Raw genomic sequence first — 20,123 nt, forward strand, 5'->3', positions numbered from 1 at the left:
GCAGCCTTGCCTCCAGAGGGGCGATTTCCTCCTGAACTGTGAGCTCCTACAGCAGCTGCTTGTGGGAGAACTGCGTGCCTGATGAGAGGGGGAGCCAAAGAAGAGAATTTCCAGTGAAATTCACAGTTAGGGCTCCAACTTCTGTGGCGGCCAAGAGCAAGCATGGACTCGGGCCTAGTTTGCATGTGCCCTAATCAAAGAGAATGGGAGGTCTTATGTGTGTCTGCGTGGCACCTGCACTCTCTCTTGCATGGTTATCCAGTTCTGGACTTAAATATGGAATTCATTCCTGCTCCCCTTTGCCTTGGAAGTTTTTATCACTTGCACATAATTAATGAACTGGTAAAGCAATTTTGTGTAGAGAACAGAGAACTCAGGGCCACAGTGAACCAGAAAGAGAAGGATCAAAGCAAATTGTTATTCTATTTTATCCTGTGTGAATGCCCAGAGACTACACTCGTAGGAGTACTGTGAGTCCATAAACATTACAACAAAAGCTTAGAGTTGCCTATCTTATCTAGTACAGTTTCATTGCCATGTTTATAGCCTTTTCCAGAGTCCCAGGTTTGCAGCTGTATAATTGAATGTTGATCTATCCATCATCCCTATAATAAAGTGATCCCAGCTTCATAGGTTTAATCATACACAGTCTGGCTCAGGAGAAGTTATCTTAAATGCAGCAAATGAATATCACATCCTTCACATTGTCCCATTCCAACTGAAGACATTAAAATACTTGTCTCATAGCAGCAAGGGGTCTTAATCAGTGAATTGCCTTCCCTGTGTGGGGAGGACGCAGGGTGTCAGAAATGTGAGGACTCTGTTTCGGTGGGAACCAGGGAGCTCCTGTGAAAGACAAAATTGTGGCTCATGTAGAGAGCCCAAAATAAGCTAGTAGGAGCTTTCTGGGAAAGGATAAAATTTGGTTTGTCCTAAAAGTGTTGCTGAAGTCTGAATACATGATACTGCCGGAGGGAGGAAGTGAGTCAGCTCATGACTGAGCTTGAGGGCTTTGCCTCCTGATCCGGTGAGGGAGTGCTTCTGTCATAGACTTTCTAGCATATGCAAGTTTTCTATTGTAAAATTTGACTGCTTTGTCTGCTGGTTCATTTTACATTTCCAGGAGTTTCCACTGCTTACCTTGTTTCTTGAACTTTTTCACCCAAATTCCTGCTTTTATTTTATTTTATTATTTTTTTTTTTCCCACAGAATCAGGGGGAGAGTGATGAATGGGCTCTAATGCAAGGCCTTTTTCTTAGACTGTGCTGCTCCATTCATGCTGGATCTGCTCAGAGAAAGCAATCAATGTTAGAAGAAAGGCCTCAAGAACTAAAGAAAGCACATTTCTCCAAATTGTTCCTGTTCAGTAGTTATTTGTCATTGAAATCATACAGGTCCCTATGGATATGCAAGTCTCCCTGTACTAAACCAAATATAAGCAGCTTCAAAAAAAAAGAAGCCTGCCCCAAAGAACTTGAAATCTGAATTTCCCAGACAAGATAAAATAAGGTAGAAATAATTACAGCAGCTGCAAAATTCCAAGACGCAAAGAATGTGTGCAAGTTTTAACACAATTTCAAGGGGAAGACTGGTACAGCTGGTAACAGCTTCCACAGTAAATTTCTGCTAGAGCAGAAATGCATCGAATTGATCATGGGACCATTCTTAGGGAATTCACACACACACACACAAAAAAAAAAAAAAATTGAGATTTTACATGTGATTGCATTAAAAACTATCACAAACTATCAAATCCCTGACCAGCTGCCTTTATACAGTTGAATGCTGCATGTGAAATCACACTTCCTAAGCTTTCCAGTAATACCTGTCAGAAGAAAAAAGAAATATATTGTACAGGCAGGTTTAGCAGACAGACAAGCTGCTTCTGAAAGGGTTTAGCCCTGACACACCACAAAGACAGGATTACACCATAGCATTAACCTGTTGAGTATGGCTGTGTGTACAATCAGTTGCTATCTAGTGGATCTGCAACTTAGTATTTCCCTAGAGCGAAATGCTAACCACCTCTTTGAATGGGGAATTGTCCCTGAGCTTTGTGAACACTCCTCTGTTCTTTCTTGCTGTGAAGCAAAAGCTCTGAATTGTATTTCCATAGCTTGTACAAAAGTATGAACGACACTAGCTGTGATCCACTATGGCTGTGGGTGGGTTGTAATAAGCTCTGTAACAACAGAAAAGATGTAGAAGACACTGAGGTTTTTGCAGCATTGCAGTGGAACCTCCGCCTCCCCTCTGCAAGTGCTTTTGAATCCCCCAGGTGTGTTGCAGAGGTGCAAGGACAAGCTGGGAGTCAGGCGTTCACACCAACAGTGCTGCTTCCAGGTGAATCTGTGAGCTGTTGTGGAGCTGCAGACCAAGAGCTGCCCCTGCTAACCAGAGGACTGCGACGCTCCACTCAGTCTGCTCTAGTAGCATGTAAGTGCTGAGAGGCTCTAGCCACAATTTCGCCAGTTGTAGGGAGCATCCAGCTAAAATTCCCTTCTTTAACCGCGTGGCATTCCCTCTTTGGAAGCCTCCACAGTGGTCTCTAGTGCTTGGGTACCACTGTGGCTGAAAGCCCTGTGAGGTTTAATGAGCCGGAGTGATTGGAGAGCTCCAGCTGCTGAGCATGGGGAATTTAAGCTGTGGTGGTTTAAAGCTAACCATCCCTACCCAGGCTCAGGAGTCATGGCTCTGAGCCTGAAGTCAGACTGCATCCCGCTAGCCTGTTCTGCCAAGCTTGCTGAGCGGTATGATGCCTAATGAAGGCAAACCCAAGGGCCAGAATCAAGAATCAGGAGAAAAACTCGATAAATGGAAAAATGTGGACTGCCTTAGAAGTGATTTGTGTTTCAGTGGAAATTACTCACTCCACTGTTACATGGCAAAAAGCATCCCAGCACACCATAAACTGAGATTAGCTTTTCTTCATAAGTCACTGCAGGTGCTGGTGAGTTAATTCCAGTGTAGCAAAACTTGGATGACAAACATGGCATTGCTCTGGCTATAAATTCCATCCAGCATTGAATAATCCTGAACACAAGCTGATATGTAAGCAAGAGGCTGAGGGATTAAGTGCAGAAGAGACAAAACAGTTATGTGTAGACTAACCATATAAATGTGAGTGATACAGCACTGGAGGGACAAGGATTTATTTATTTAAGCAGCCTAACTGAATGGGAAGAGAAACTGCAACATGATGTTCTAGGGAAAAAATGTGAGTTGGCACAAGGAAAGTTTATTTGTCGCATTGTGAAAGTATGAAGATTTACAGGATTATGCATAGTTATCTTAAATACGTGCTTTCATGAGGGCTGTCTATAAGTGACAACAAAATATTCAAGTCAAGAGGGGTTTGGAAAGCTCTTATATGCTAGGGCACAGCCAGCCAGTTTAACAGCTCTTACAAGAGCTTTCCTGAACATTTGCATGCCCCCTCAGCAACCCTAGTTAGAGACGGGGAATCTTTTGCCTCCTTTTTCCCTTCTGCAGCTCTGAACCTGACTATTTTCTCTTCCTGTGACACAGAAGCAAACCCAGACTCTACTTCTCATAAACCTGAAGTAGTTGTGTGGCAGCAACTAACTTTCTCTCTAAATTCATGAGCCTTTATGCCAAGCTAGTTGGAGTATTCTTCTGGCTTAGGAGATGCTTACTCCTGTATCTCAGATTTATGGTCCAAACTCATCTGTTAATGAGGCTCAGGTCATGAACTGAGCCCTTCTCAAAATGCTGAGATAAGTTTAAAAGTCACTAGTGGTATTACTGGATTGATTGGCTAGTGGTTATGTGTACTTTGGGTTCTTTTCCTTTGTCTCCTGATCTTTTTAACCTTTATAGTGAACCCAGGTCAGATCTCTCTAGCTTTTTTAGTGCAGCCCTAAGGGTTAGAAATGAGCTCTGTTACATTTAAGTGAGAGACACAGCTGTTTTGTATCAGAGCTTGGGATTGAAAGCTTCAAATGTCTCTTCTGTGAAAGAAACTTCAGCTAACCTCATTTCATCTGTTCTCTCTTTAGTACCTTTACCTGTTCCAAGCTGGAGTCCAGCTGATTTCTCTCCTAGTTTATTGTTGTCATAAGGTTAAAACACTGTTGTCTGTGCTGTGTGTAACATATGGGTAGCACCCTAGAGAAAGCAAAATTTAAGCAATATTTTGATGGAGTAGTTTCTTTATGCTAGTTTTTGATTTCAAGGGTACCATTAAGCGTGCTTTCCTTAAATGTTGTGTCCTCCACTGAAAGATTTTGAGATCTTTTTCAGCATTAACTTGTTAAATTCTCAACCATGTTAAAAGAATCAAGCAGGCTGAGTTACAGTGAGGTATCCTCTGTCTCTAAGTCATTCCACATGGCAAATACTTCTGTTTTAGCATTTTGAATTTCTTCAAGAATGACTTTGAATTTCTTCAAGGTGACTTTCTTCAAGAATTGCTCAAAATGAAGATTTTTAACTAGATGTAAAATAAAACAATGACATTTTAAGGAAAGCTGGCATAAACTGGCAAGCTGTTGGTTAAGGTCCCTTGCAAGTACCTCTCTAATTTTCTGTTTCCTGCATTCTGCTGCAGGGGCTGATTTCAAAGCCTAGGATGATGCTACCAAGGCAAACACATCATTGGATCCTTCTTTCCTACTACATGCCCTCTCATTTTCATTACTGAGAAGGAATGAATTATGTTTTCTTTGTACAGAAGAAACAGAAATGATGCTCTTGCTAACCAATTTTCTTGGTCCTCCCTCTCTGAAAAACTGAAGAAGTGCTCTTCTGCATGGACAAGACCCTGGTTTTCCTTTGAGGTAAGGCACATAATTTAATGGATTTCCCTTTGTAAGAGATCATCATAACTAACCTTCTGTAGTCACTGCTGCTTTGTAGCTTGCAATAAAGGAGCGCACTGAATAGCACTGTTTGGGGGTTCTTGATAACAAGCCCCTTCTGTGGGCCAGGGTCTGGTTAATGAGTGCTGTTGCTGAAGCATGGGCTTTTGGTGGAGGTTGTGCGTATTTGCTTCTCACAAGGGACTACTGGTACTTCACATGCATAACAGCAACAGTTGATGGAAAAATGTGATAAAAGGGGAAACGCTCCACATTTTGCTCCGATTAGAATTTACTGAGCGTCTGAATTAATCTGATTTTTTGGATGTCTTTTGTAGGCTGGAATTCTGGGAACATGATTTCCCTCTTCTGGTGTCTTCTGTTTGACTTGGGAGCACGTTTGCATTCTGTCGTGCTGGTTTTAGCAGTGCTACTGCTATGATTACAGATCTCGGCGCTTGTGCCTTGGTGAGAGAGAACAGTGTGCCATGTTCTGCAAAAGTGGATTTCAAAGTAGTGCTTTGTCCATATAAGATGATAATCTTGTTTGAAGATATTTTCCTTGCATACAGTGTTTTAAAGCGTTTTCACCAGCATGGCTGAGTTGTTTCTAGACGGGATGTCAGTGGCTTTGCATCCAGCCTGTGCCTGGCCTCCCTGCTGAGACTGCCAAGAATGTGTCAGATGGTGCCAAAAGTAGCTATTGGGGTTTGGTTTGTGGATGCTGGAAACTGGTTACTATTTTAACATTCAGAAAGGGTGTTATAGCTGACAGAGAGCAGAGGATTTTAAAAATATCTTTAGCATGTCCCTGTGAAGCTGGCAGCTTTCTTGTTGCTCGTCTGGAATGCCTGACATGAGGGTCAGGAGAGCCCAGCTTTTGGAGTGGCAGAGAGCACGCCTCACTGGGAGAGCAGTTCACAGCATCTCTAAGAATGGCCACAACCTTTGGATACCTCCCTTTTCAGGTGTGTGTTAACAAGGTTAGATCCCTACTAGGAAAGTGCTCTGCACTTAATGAAAATCTGGACTCTGTAAAATGGCCACACAAGGTACTCAGAAATTGTGGATCTCTGGATTTGAAACATCTAAGGTTGAGGTCCAAGCCCCAAAACTATAGGGGGGAGGGGAGGAAAACAAACAAACAAAAACATTAAAGGAAAGAATGAGTTCCTGCTTTACAAATTCAACCCTGTCACTTTGTCCTAGAGGTTCTTTTTAAGGAAATTTTGTAAGATGTTAGGAAGAAACACCCAAAATACTGGTTGGAATAGAGAGGGAAGTTGCTTTACAATTTGAGAAATGGGACCCCTAGGTTACTATTCCCAGTGTCTCTACTGGACTGTGTCATCTTAAACAAGTCCTGGAAGTGTGGCCAAGCCCCTGGGCTGCATCATCTACTTAGCCGCACAACAGATGTGTTGTGGAGTTCAGCTAATGTGCATGTGCCATGAACAAAATTCAACAGAAATGCCAAGAATTTATTGAATGTGAAAATGCTGACAGTGGTTTGGACTGATAGGGGATTGCTGAGAATCACAGCACAAATGTATGCGTTAGCAGATATTCAGACCTCTCTATGTGAGGAATCTAACTGAAGATGACTAAACCCAGAGCCCAGTCTTCCCAGGGTCTGTGTACAGTCAGTGGTTGGAGAGCGTAAAGCTCTTGCAGAGGATCCATGCAGTGTATGTGCTCTGAACTGTCTTCTGCAGGAGTCCTTCCCCTTCCACTGGCCCCGCTGAGCATTTGAATACCTGCAGCAGGTACTGTGGATACTCCAAAGAGCTCAGCCTCTTAGGAGCGGGCTTGAATTCTGTCCTGATCACTTTCAGCAGAATTTTCTTTGCTTAATAACATGCAGGCTTGCTCATTTCCCTAGTGCTATGATATGAAACTGTCAAAATAGCTTATACCAATGTCACACAGCCTGTTTATGTTGCATCTTTGAACTGAGTATTTTTTAAAACTCAGTTATACAGAGTGTGCCTGTAGCTTAGACAAAAAAGACAGCCTTGTACCACTTTCTGTCTATGTGAAACGGACTTGAAATGAAGCACTGAGGAATAGTATGGGTAAGATATAAGCAGGATGGGGGGTGCTTAATAGAGGGCAGACTTCTGAACCCCAAAGTGCAAAACAGCTGGTTGCTCAATCCGTAGGCTTTAGTTTGTGTGACTAACACACAGGTAGTAGATAAGCCAGTTCTTCCCGACCTCTGCAGTAGTGTGGCTGCAGTGGGCAATCTTTACAAAGGGATGAATTGTTCTTAAACCCCAACTGGAATATGCTGCACACAGGGGGCTGTTAACTATGTAAAACACATGCCAGTGTCTTGCCTTTTGTGATCTTGAGCAGACCTAGCTGCTTTGGAAAGCAGAAAGCTTTTATCACCTATTTGCTTTCAGGTTGCCTATCCTCTTTCAGACAGTTTCTTGAAGAGCACCACAGTGCTCGTTTCACACTGTAGCAGACAAGAGCTGAAGGCAGGGCTAGGTCTACAGGTGCTGCTGCCAGTGACTGTAGCCACACAGAGGATGCCAGTGAGAGCATGGTCTTTGCCCAGATGCCCCTGTGGTTGTAAGGTGAGATTCCCAGCATCATCCTGCTCAGGAAATCAAGAGGATTTTTCCATGTTTTAAATGATAGCTGAAGTAAAGCAGATCTGAGAACTGGTGAAAATCCCACCCAAATATACACGCAGATAAACGTGATAGATGGCAACCGTGCTGTATTGAATGGCTCTTGCTGGTAACCTACATAATTCTCATATGACGCATGGCATTGGCACGAGGGCTGCTCACTACTAGGTTCCTGATATGGATCTTGCTTATTGTCAATAACTTTAATCAGTTTGTCTTTGATGAAGGCTACTGGAACAAATATATAGGATAATGCCACTTTGGTTTCTACTGCGCAGTTGCCCCTGAGTAGCATAATTTTTGATAAAGAGGACAAGTATCAAGTGTAAATTTTCCTCTGTTTTAAAGAATATTTCTCAAATGTAAGGTTGAACCGCACTTAGAAAGTAGCGGTCCTATACAAGAGACGAGCTTATCCTAAATTGCAAAAGGGGACCACTGGAATTTCCTGTTAGTGGTTGTAGACAAAGTTAACATTACAACCACAGAGCCTTCTTGTGAATGTAAATCCTCTCCCCTGATGTGCACACCTGGCTCTTTACACCATTGTGATGGATGCTTTGTGCTGCTACCCAGAAGACTCGCAGTTCACTAGCCAGAGTTGTGTTCGCATTCATCTTTAAAACTGACTCTTCTTGCAGGCCGTGATTTTTTCCTTCAAACCAAACAGCTCCGAGGAGGCTGTGATCAGCCTCTAGAAGAACACACTGAATGATTAGAATGAAAAAGCCAGAGTTTTCTCCTTATTCTTCTTTTGGTTCAATATACCCTTACGCACTTCACAGAATCACACAGAATCACAGAATTTCAAGGTTGGAAGAGACCTCAAGGTCATCGAGTCCAACCTCCAACCTAACGCTAACAGCCCTCCACTAAACCATATCCCTAAGCTCTACATCTAAACGTCTTTTGAAGACTTCCAGGGATGGTGACTCCACCACTTCCCTGGGCAGCCTGTTCCAATGTCTAACAACCCTTTCAGTGAAGAAATTCTTCCTAACATCTAACCTAAAACTCCCCTGGCTCAACTTAAGCCCATTCCCCCTCGTCCTGTCACCAGGCACGTGGGAGAACAGGCCAACCCCCACCTCGCTACAGCCTCCCTTGAGGTACCTAAAAAGAGCGATAAGGTCACCCCTGAGCCTCCTCTTCTCCAGGCTGAACAAGCCCAGCTCCCTCAGCCGCTCCTCGTAGGACTTGTTCTCCAGGCCCCTCACCAGCTTCGTCGCCCTTCTCTGCACCCGCTCAAGCACCTCGATGTCCTTCTTGTAGCGAGGGGCCCAAAACTGAACACAGTACTCGAGGTGCGGCCTCACCAGAGCTGAGTACAGGGGGACGATCACCTCCCTCGCCCTGCTGGTCACGCTGTTCCTGATACAAGCCAGGATGCCGTTGGCCTTCTTGGCCACCTGAGCACACTGCTGGCTCATATTCAGCTGACTATCCACCATCACTCCCAGGTCCTTCTCTGCCTGGCAGCTCTCCAACCATTCCTCTCCCAGTCTGTAGCTCTGCTTGGGGTTATTGCGCCCCAGGTGCAGGACCCGGCACTTGGCTTTGTTGAACTTCATGCAGTTGACCTCAGCCCATCGGTGCAGCCTATCCAGATCAAGGTGCTTCATCAGGTGCTTTTCTAAATTATAACATTCACTCCTGCAAATACCTTTACCTTTTCCTCTGCTTCTTCGTGTTCTGCTTTACTTTATATTTGTGTGCACAGTATCACGCTGTGTTGAATATTAAATTACTGAAATACATATAGAAGTGTATTTACATATTTCACTAAGAGCTCATTGGGAAACTAAGTTAGCTTTATAACAGGCATTTGTTTGTACGATCGTTTTAGTGCAGACAAATGAGTCAGACTTGTTCCTTGTGTAGCATTAGTTCCATGCAACTGTTAACAACTGTTTCAGCTGTTAACAGCTGAAAAGAAATGTTTATTAACATAAGAACTTTTCTTGCTTTTGAAATTTCAATGTCCTCAGTGAACTGAGTTTTAAAAAAATCCTGTTCTTGTAATTTCTTTAATGTAAGATGAGATGCAATATCATATCAGATACTGCAGTGTGTGCATGTGTACTCACAAATATACATATATTTATGTTAGTATATACTTATATGTAGAGGCATGTATATATGTTATTCTTTTTCTCTGAAGCTTTGTAGTCATATATGCACTGTGGATTAAATAAGTTGCTATGGATGTAAATGATACAAAATGATTAAGTAGCCCAGCTGTCTGTGGTCAAATACAGCATTTCACCAAATGCTTCTCCAAAATAAAAATTCTTCCAAGGAGTAATTTATAATTTAAATCTGTAAAAAGGTTTCCTGGATAGTATTTGTTTCCCATGTGTAATGTGGTTTGCAATCTACTTTCGGATCCAGCTCTCTGCATTTGTCTCTGAAATGGGTTTGGTGATGGACGGTGGCAAGCTGCCTAAAGATGACTAGATATTTTGCCTCTCTAACATATGTCTCCGGAGTGGTGAGTTAGTGTCTAGCATCATGTTAATGTCACAAAGTAAAGGAAATGGGGTGAGAGTCACTAATGAAAAATGACTTGAGCCGGACTCATAGAAGAACTAGTGAGCCAGCTACCAGGTCTGGATCCTCTTCTTCCATAAAGCCTTAAATCTCTTCTCTGAGAAGGTCTTGATCAAGCAGAACAGCTTTTGAGATTTTTTTTTCCTGAGTAGGAGCATAATCAAAACTTGTTGAAAGCTTAAATGAAAACAGGCATGGGTTGGGAAAATCAAATGGCAGGGTGGGTCTAGGTGAGGCAGGGTGTCAGAGCAGTGGTGGGGCTTTGGTCTGGGATGTAGAAGGTCCTGGAGCCAACCTCAGCATGGCTGAATGAAAGCAGGCAGCTTTCATCCTTTATTATTTTTGGTGACCTGACCTGAGCTTCAGTGCCCTGTGCATAGCTAAGTCCCACTCATTAGGATACAGATAGGTGAAACCTCTCCTCTCTCATGCCAGCACAGCCTCCAGTGCAATACATTTTGGTGACTACTGGTGAAAATATTCTTGCTATTAAACCCTGTGAAACAGGCACCTTGCCACTTTTGTGTGGCTTTTTTTTTTTATTTTTATTTTTATTTTTATTTTCCCTCTCTCTCTCTCTCCAGACCTGAAACTGCATCTAACAAGCCTGGGCTGCCCCCAGCCCACTGTCTGTCAGCTGCCTAGAGCGTGCTGGCACCATGCAGCAATGATTACCATAAAATACTTCTACCAATGGAGCATTACTCCAGGAAGGGTTTGCCTTGTGTCAAGGCTCAGAAATAGAACTTTGCCTTCAGAGCATCTTTCTCTCTTGGTAGGATTTTCAGCCTAACTTTGGGAAGGAGGTGCCAAATTCTGTGTTTGTACTTTGTGCAGGGATTAGCGAAATACTACTTTTTTTCTCATTTGGAATATATTTGATATCTTGAAATCCAGAGAGCAAAGAAGTAGATACTATCACATACTATGCTTAGAACTGGGGACATCCTATGAATATCCTGTATAGAAAACTGATTTTGATAAGGCTATTTCTCCATTAAAAAACAGAATTGCACACGGTGACTTGTACTTTTAATTCACGAACTAGGATAGTTTTTGTCAGATTGTTTTAATTAATTAACAGATTCAAGGAGACTGAAATCTGTTCAGATGCCCGGTAAAGATGTAAGAGCCAAATTCACCAAGTGACAGGCTTACAGTGTGGTGCTTTCTATGTTTTCACCTGATGTTTCAATTACATCCCCGTAGGTCAGAGCATTTTTCACCTTGATATGAGAACCAACGTGCAAACCGCAAACCCTGGCAGTGCTGCTGGCTGCCTGGGGTCAGCTCCAGGCAGGCTCATGTCTCTCTCCCCTTCTCCTGCTGAGGTGTTTCTGCTGGCAGCAGCCACAGCATTCGTGCAGCTAGGCTGGAGGCTCAGTCCATTGCCCATACTCTGTGTACAGCACGCATTTGAAGTGCAGTGGTTTCCTGAGCTCGGGACAGATCCACTTCCTTCCCTGAATCTGTTCAGTAGCCTTTTGAATTGATGTTGATATCAGCCTAAGCATCTGCAACAACATGCTGGCAAGGATTTCTACAGCTTAGCTACACATGACATGAGGAACCACCTCCATTTGTTTATTCTGAAACTTCTGGCTGTTGGTAGTTTCATGATGATCCTCCATTCCTCCTCTGAGGAATGATCCTCAGTGGTGATCCTTCAGTCCTCCACTGAAGGAAAGAACAGTCATCCTCTCATCATCCAATCTGACATAGCATTCACCTTTTTAAATGCTCCTGCAATGTGGAAACAAAACACTGATTCTAGCTTTAGGCAATGCAAATTAAAAATATTACCTATCTCAGATGAGCCAATTAAGCAGCAAGAAGTAGGCTGGCTGCCTTTTCACAGCATGCCCTGATATTCTGCAGCTTTCAGATAAGACACTTGATTTAGGTGTCAGGTGTGGTATCTGTTTTCTAAATTGAGTTGGGGGGGAAAAAAAGATTTATATCCACTCTTTGATTGGACTTCAGGGTTGTGGGTTTTTTTTGTTTTTTTTTTTTTTTTTCTTATAAAAAAGGAGGTGGGTGGTGTGGATGTGTCCATAACATTAGCAGCTCTGACTCAGACACACAAGAAGCACATCTGCAGAAGGAGAAGGTGTAGTTTTTCATATGAACTGTTTTCTCACTATAACCACACTGTGACAGACTGGAATGAAAACTCCAAAAACTTCAGTCAGCCTCTGGCTCTGTGCAGAAAGCCTTGCACTGTTGAACCTCCGGGGAACATTTGATTGTTTGGCTCAAAGGCAGAAGACCATGTAGAGACTGGGAGTTTATTCACTGTGGTCACTGCACCTCCAAAAAGATAGGAAAAAATGCAAATGTGCTCCAGCCTGATCTGGGCTGCAAGCATGCAACAAGTCATATTTTTTTTACTCTAGCTGACAGTAGAAATTAGGGCTGTAAAAGGTCTGCCTAGCAGAGGATTATATGAAACTCTGAGACATAGCTCCAAGCAATTTTTGCTCAATAAGCATGTCAGCTGCAAGTTGAAACAATCCATAATGAGTGTGCTCCAGCCTAATGTTCAGACGGTTTCTTTAGGATAACTGCCCAATGGGGTTGTTGTCCCTTTGCAGAGCATGCTGGAAGGTCCAGCTAGCAATGTAAGCGTCTTCCTGCACCATTTCTGAGCACCTCCGGCAAGGTAATGAAAACCTTTGACCTTCCCTGGCTTCATTTCTGTTTTAAAGGGAAGTCAGCAATCTACAGGACTTGGTTCTTTTGCTGAGAATTTTATCCTTTAACAATATTCAAGAATATTCTTAGGATAGTATTCTTATATATTGGTAGTTGGACTGCTAATTAAACACAAAGTCTTTTGCAGCTCCAAAAATAATATAGCTGAATATCCATTGTCAGAGAATTATATAATTTGATAATGGTTTTAATGGGAGGTTTATTTGTATTTTCTTCTTGCTTGTGGTAGCTGAGCGCTGGAGAGCCCTCTTGTGCTGGGTGCTGTACACACCCTGTTCAAAAGGAGGATCCTGCTGTGAGTCCCCAGCCGGAGCAGGGGAATCCTGGGCAAGGATTTGGGTGTGTAAGGGGGCAAAAGAGATGTCTTTGGGCAGTATGAGGGAGGAGTGCAGCCAGCCAAAGCTCAGCCACTCTATAGGCACCACACCTGGAGAGAGGCCAGAAAGAGGTTCTTGATACTCATTTATGCTTGGGGAGTTTCTGTAAACTGAAAGCACAGCTTCGTTCCCATTTTTGTCAGTGTGATTCAGTGCACGACTTGTGGTCTGGTATCCATTGTCTTTCTGTTTCGTGGTGTGAAAACTGGTACCTTAGGCAGAGCTTCCATACAAAGAGATTAAAGTTTGCTGATGTGACGAATCTTATTTGGCAGGTTCCAGGATTTAGAGACTGAAATTTCTTGCACTCGGTGAACTTCTGCAGCATCTCCAAAGCGGAGTCCTGAGGTCACCCCATCTCCCACAGACGTCTGCCCGCAGCAGTCCCTGGGAGACTGGCCACCAAGCCAGGCAGACTGGGAGCCCCCAGCCCTCAGTGACACTGACACCTGGCTTTGCTGCTGGTATTTGGGCAGAGGCAGCTCTGTGGGCAGCTTCCTGCTGAGTGCAGGGTTAGGAAGAAAAAAAGACTTAATCTAATTCAAACTGAAACTCAATTTTGAAAAAAAGGTGATGATTCCTGTTAGCAGAAACCCTCTTTCCTGGTTGTCCTCCATTCTAACTTTGACCTTCTCATCTAAATAACGGATGTCTGTGCTGCATGACTTCTGGTAGTTTCAGTACACAAGGAAGGTATGTAAAGACAGTTGATTATAATGATTAATGTTAATGGGAAGTGAGAAGGGAATTATTTGCATTCAAGCTATTAATATGTCTCCTAACACTGTTTCTCTCTTAATCAGTGGGAAAGTCAGACTAGATTTTAATAGGTGATGTTATATAGTTCCAGAAACAAATAATCTGACTACTGTGGTTGGAAGGGAATTTACACTATCAAAGCCTAGATAATGTTTTAGGCCAATAAAGTTTATGTGGCGGTGGCATAGATTTATACAACATGTGGGCCAGAAGGAAAAGTTAGATATTATAGTGTAACATAAGCCATCGATTTTCACTTGATTTCTTCTTGTCTTTAGCCCCATTTTATTGTGACAGCAAATTCTATCATATTATCAGGTAGCTCCTTGGGTCTGTCTTCTTCTGTTTTTATCCTATTAGTACAAATTTGAGAACAAGAATTGATAAATTGGTATCAATAATACATGTATTAGTTATGAAGTTTTTAACTGCCTGGATGCTTCTAATTTTCACTCTGTGTTTTTGTACCTAAAGTCTTAGAATCACCATATAGGAAAATTCAGAGGAGACTTGTTCCCCCAGTACCCACCCCGCACTGTGCAGAAGACCCTAGATGGAGTTGTATCATTCTTTCTAGCTTGGTGTCTACCATGGCCAACAGCTTGCTGTGCCAGCACTCCTGATCCCCAGCTCAGGTAAGGGTGCTGCTGCTTCGTATGTGGCTTTGGGGTGGGATATAGGAGGGGTGAGTGAGCCTTCTGGTGGAATTAGGATTCCTTATATCAACAGTCTCACCACAAGGGAGAGCAAGGCTTTAAAGTGAACTCTCTTTGGGCTATGAGTCAAGAAATCTTCCTCAGAATATCTATCTCTATCAGAAACTGTCTTCTCCATCCCCCTTTCAATGCACACAAGCCCATGACCAAAACTGTGGTCCTAAGATGTTCCTTAGCTCTTTCAAGATGCTCAGCAGCTCAGATAGCAGATCTTAATTCTCCTTGATGTCACATTAGCAGTTCTCAGAGCAGGAGGATCTTGGAAAATGGTAAGGATGGTAGCACCTGTGGGAGAGGACAGAGGGTTTCCACGCAGCAAGGCTGGAGCAGTGGCAGGAGGAGCTGTGGGAGGAGGAAGCAACTTGGCCCCAGACCAGAAGGGGAACTTCAGAAGCTGTGATGACTGCTATACCCGGGTCAGGCTGTGATGAAAAGGTGGGGCAGTTACCTCCAGGTAGCGTTGGCAGACATTGTGCTTGCTATTTAGATCAGGTTTTCCATGTTTTAAACCCCAGAGAGCACTTTGGATCTGTAGGACAAAAGGCATCTTGCTGGCTGTATTGAATCCTCCCCATTACCAACATATTTCTGTTCCACCGTTCCTGATATTGTAAGCTTTTGACAGCGTTATCCCTTCAAATCCTATTCCTGTTTACGTTCTCACAAATCATTGACCATTTTGTCCTCATTAAGAAATACAATTGAGATGTCTCAGCACTTCTGCTGATCCATGGCATGCTGTTGTGCTGCAGGCAGGCTGTAGAGAAGCGAGCTGTTGTGGCATAAAGCAGCAAAATGTGAGCAAGTTATGTAATGCCAAATTCTTTTTTTAGTTCACTGTCTTCTTCCCGACCTACTTCTTTCCCTCTTGTTGTTGGCAAGTCTTCTTTGGATGGGAAGGCAGCCTTGCTGAGGAACTAAAACAAGAAAGAGTAGAACTTTACTACCTGAAAGTGAGTGTTGGATAGCAGTTTCCTCCCGCCCCACTTTATTTCACAGCTTGTTTCTACATTCTTCCCTACTTCAGGGCATGAAGGAATCTTTCTAAATATTCTAGTTACACTGGTGACAGGTATTATCCTTGCTTTTAAATCTTGTCTTTCATGTGAAAAGAAAACATTTTGCACAGGTGTCCTCTTTGTCAAGCCACACTTGCATGTCAAAAGTTTTTCAAGACTGGGGCTTAATCATGCTGTTGTAACCTCTATGCAAACTTAATTTTCGTGAGATGAGATTAAGACAGAAATAAAACAGACATAAAATCTTTACATTTAAAGAAGATACAAAGTCATTTTATTTCTTGAGTAATTCTAACCACAAAGAACCTAATTTCAAGAATCATCTGAATCATGAATACTGATGGATAATTCAGAGTTATTCCTGTTTCTTCAGGCTTAAAACTAAAGATCAGGATTTCTACCTCAAAAATTGTTTGGGTAAAGTGTTTGTATCATTGATTATGGCAATAAAAAAAAAAAAAAAAAGAATACTAAAAGAAGGACTATTTAGCTAAAAATTGTCAAATACAAAAATCTTGTCATTCTAGACAAAACCTTGTCATTTCTAGATAGTACACTGTTATTTGTAGCTGGTTTGGCAATTTCAGATGGGTTTGATCTAGACTCCAAACAAAATTATAAAAATGTTGGTAACTAGAAGGAAGAGTGAAAACAGAGTTAGGCCTCACTTTTTAGAAAATGTGATTATTTATGTTGTGTTGGTTTTGGCACAGTGCTGGAAACCTGATGTTTGAGGGATATTTCTGGAACTGAATAACGGGAGAGAAACGTCTAGTTTGTATGTATTATATAGCTTGTATTTGCCAGAAGTGGTGTGTTTGTGGGATAGTTATAGATGGGAACTCAGCTTCACAAAGATGAACTGGGTCTGTGGGGACCATACATGCAGACTTCTTGCCTGGAGCAAGGTTGCAATGAGGGCTACCCTAGACAGAAGAAAATACACGGTTGGAAGGTTAGTGGGATAAGGCTTAGACTTCACACATTTATTTTGCACTGTACTTTAAAAAGGCATTCTTTTGTGTGTGTGAGAGCAGAAAGCCACTTCTTCATTACAAGGTATTTGCTGTCAGTAAAGATCTAAATCACCTGATGGGTAGAGGAACCTGTAAGGTGGTAAATGGCACATGGTTTTCTGCCATTCTCATAAAATATGCCCTTTTTGCTTGTTAACAGAGAAGAGCAACTCAAAACCTTCAAGACCTTTTCTAAAATATACTCCCACATTAGCTAATCCAAATAGGACATCTTGTCAAATTTATTACACTGTGTAAAAGAGATACTAAATAGAGTAAGAAATAAAACAATGGAGCAATTTATACTTGCTGGATAAAGTACCCTAGCACTCTACTCAGTTGAGTTCATGTCACTTCCAATCTTATTTTGCTTTCAGGAAATGAGAATATGCCAATGAGATGTATCTACATCTGCACAGCTAGCAACTGTGTAGTGTTTGGCTTTTAGTAGACACATTCAGAAGAGAGAGCATGTCCTTTTCTTGTACTGTAGTTTCATAAGAAAACCAGAAAACATTGCAAACAGCATACCAGGTCAAGTGCAAAAGGTATAAGTCCTAAGATGCTTGGGTCATAGGCCAACAAGCTTATATTGACATTTACAGTGTTAGGCTGTTTAGTAAAATTAAAGCCAGAGCTCCCAGTCATTTGAGTAGTGTTATTGGATTACTGAGTAAAAGATGCATACGGTTCTTATGAAAGGCCACATCGTGCCTTGCTGCATTTTGTCAGATTATATCACCAGAGAAATAACCTCTTTTCAGGCTCCTCTAATGGCTACTCAGCCTGTCCGCCAGCAATGTACTGATCGTTGAAGGGAAAAGGCATTTGTTAAGCAGCTTTGACTGCCTTCCTGCAGGCTACCTACCCAGGAATAATACTCAAACCAGTGAATATAATGAAGTTCAGTACCTTCTGTAGTAGTTCAGGTAGAAATGAAGGAACTTATTTTGTGAAAGAACAGACAGCTCCCACTTTGTCATAGTGAGTGTGTGTAACAACCTTAAATTACCAGGGTTCAATGCAGCAAAAACATCAGCTTCAAGATAACGGCACAGACAGGCAGGCCAAGGGGACGTTATAAAACCAGTACCAGTAGTATATCCAGAAAGTCTGAAATGGTCTGTCTGGGTTTATGCATTGTATGATACCATATGCTATTGTTGCTCTTAAAGGTTTTCTGTCAGTTTAAGTTGGTGTTGGATGCAGTTATGGTTCCCCCATTGTTTAAAGAGAAAAGACTGTGTCTCTTCCTCACTATGTTACGTAAGAATGCCTGTTTGAGTGTGAAAGCAAACTCTAGGACATGTCTGTCTCTAAGGACATTCAGCAGTAAGCAATCTGGGGCCATAGCTAGGTAGGAAAGAAACTCAGAATAACAGATTAGCAGTTGCCTGTTTTGCAGCCCAGGCATTCAGACAAAATGCTGCATTTTGTCAGTAGTACTCACGTAGTGAGTAGTCAGTAGTACTGTCAGTAGTACTCACAATGTGAGTACTACTGTGGTAGTACTCATCAGTAGTATACATAGTGAGTACTACTGATTTAGTGTTCTTGTCAGTCTTTTGTACGCAGAGAGTTGGTACTTGAATATATTTCAATTCCAGATTGAGACTGCCCAGTGAAATGGCAAGCTGAGCTCCGTCTTCTCTCTCCCTGCTATTTTCCTATTGAGTGGGTCATCAGTCTCCATCCTCCCACCAAAGGAGTGAGCTACCCTGGGCTGTCCCTCTGTCCATTGACAGTACAGCCTCTTAGGAAATTGCATGTAGGTCAGATTTTAATTATATGCCAATTACTTCACTGTGCCACAGGATTTGAATATTGCAGGTAAAACCCTTGTAAAATATATTGATAGGCATAGTTCTTCATAATATTGGTATTTTATTAGCTGCAGTAAAAAAAAAAAAAAAAAGAGTTAACTGTTAAAATGACTGCTGTTTGAAGTTGACTTTCTGAAAAAGATCACACGTAACAAGCTATAATGGCATTTAATTCAACAAGTAATCTAGAGCAATCTGTGTAATAAATTCTGGTTAGTGGTCTTCTGTAGACGTCAGCAGCTCTGAGTACTGGAGGCCTGTTTCTCTGTAGGTATCACGTGATGGTCCTCCCACAGCTCTGGAAGCCTGTTAACTCCATCACTTTTCCACGAAGGGAAGAGAGAACACATTCAGGCTGTAATAATGAAACTGCTCAGCAGAAGAGATTCTGAGAGAAGGAATGGTCGATGTGTTTTCAAGATAGTATATATGAAAGTATATATGAAAGTATATATGACAGCTGAGATAATCTTAAAAAAGAAAGAAATTAATAGAAACAGAGTAGAAAACACAACAAGCAATCCTCTCCAAACAACAATTTGAAGTTTTGTAGTTCAAGAGCAGTGAGAACCATTTTTCATGTCTACTGCTTTTTCTTATACTTTGCTTCTACTGCTATTTCTCATTCTTTAAGGATTTTAAAAGATTGTTTACATTTCTTCTTTCTCTTGATGCTTCCTTTACAACTGGTACATCTGCAAAGAAAGTATCCTTTCACCAACCGGAAAGTAAAGTTTTACTTTTTGGAAAATTCATTTGCATCATCTTGAATGCACACGTTTTTTTTAAGCGCTCTTCCCAAAATAGGATCTGGCAGATGTGTGGTGTTTTTTCGATTTACACACTGATGGCATAGATTTTTTTTTTTCCCACCTTTTTCTTGTTCTGTGCTGTGCTGCTTCTCTGGGTTGAATGCACTTTCTCCTTCTTCTGAGTTGAGATTACTTCCATTGCTTTAGTTATTTTTCTTCCCTTTGCCAAAACTGGTTCAGGTGGCAGAGTGTGCTGCTGAACAAAAAGGCTCCAATATACATACATTGATTTTACTTCAATTGATGCTGATGACTCTTTAACGTGACAGTTTTTATTAACTGAATAAAATGATCTAATCTAGGCAAATCTGGACAGCATAACTGAGTTTGGGTTTTTAAGATAAATTCCAAAATTAGTGTCTTTGCTAAACATATAGGTTAACTAAATGTTAGTAAAAATAGATCTGGGCTGGGGTCCTGTGGTTTGACTAGTTCAATATTTGAAGAAAATTTAAATGCATGTATTAGTTTCTATTGTGATTACTCTCATGTGCTGTTGAAGGGGATACAACAGCATCTAATAGAGATATAGAGATTCTGATGTGCTGGTATATTTATTTAAGCTGCCATCAATTAAATGTGTGTAATTTCAGAGTATTTATGCAGAATTCATGACAATGTTATTAAATAGTTATCAGAAATAATTTTATACGTACATATGAAAAAGACACACTTCATTAGGGCATGGTGCAACTGGAGATGTGATTTACAGATTAAGACAGCAGAGACCTCCCATTCCCCGTATGAAGAAGTTCTTTCCCGCTTGAAATCTTAACTATTATGATAAAAGTTACCTTTAGCCAGATCTGCTATTGTTTCCACAGTGCTTAGTCAAAGTTTGCAGAAAATAACAACAGAATCTAATCTGCAAAG

This window comes from Netta rufina, assembly GCF_964035555.1.
Source record: "Netta rufina genome assembly, chromosome: 3".
NCBI lineage: Eukaryota > Metazoa > Chordata > Aves > Anseriformes > Anatidae > Netta > Netta rufina.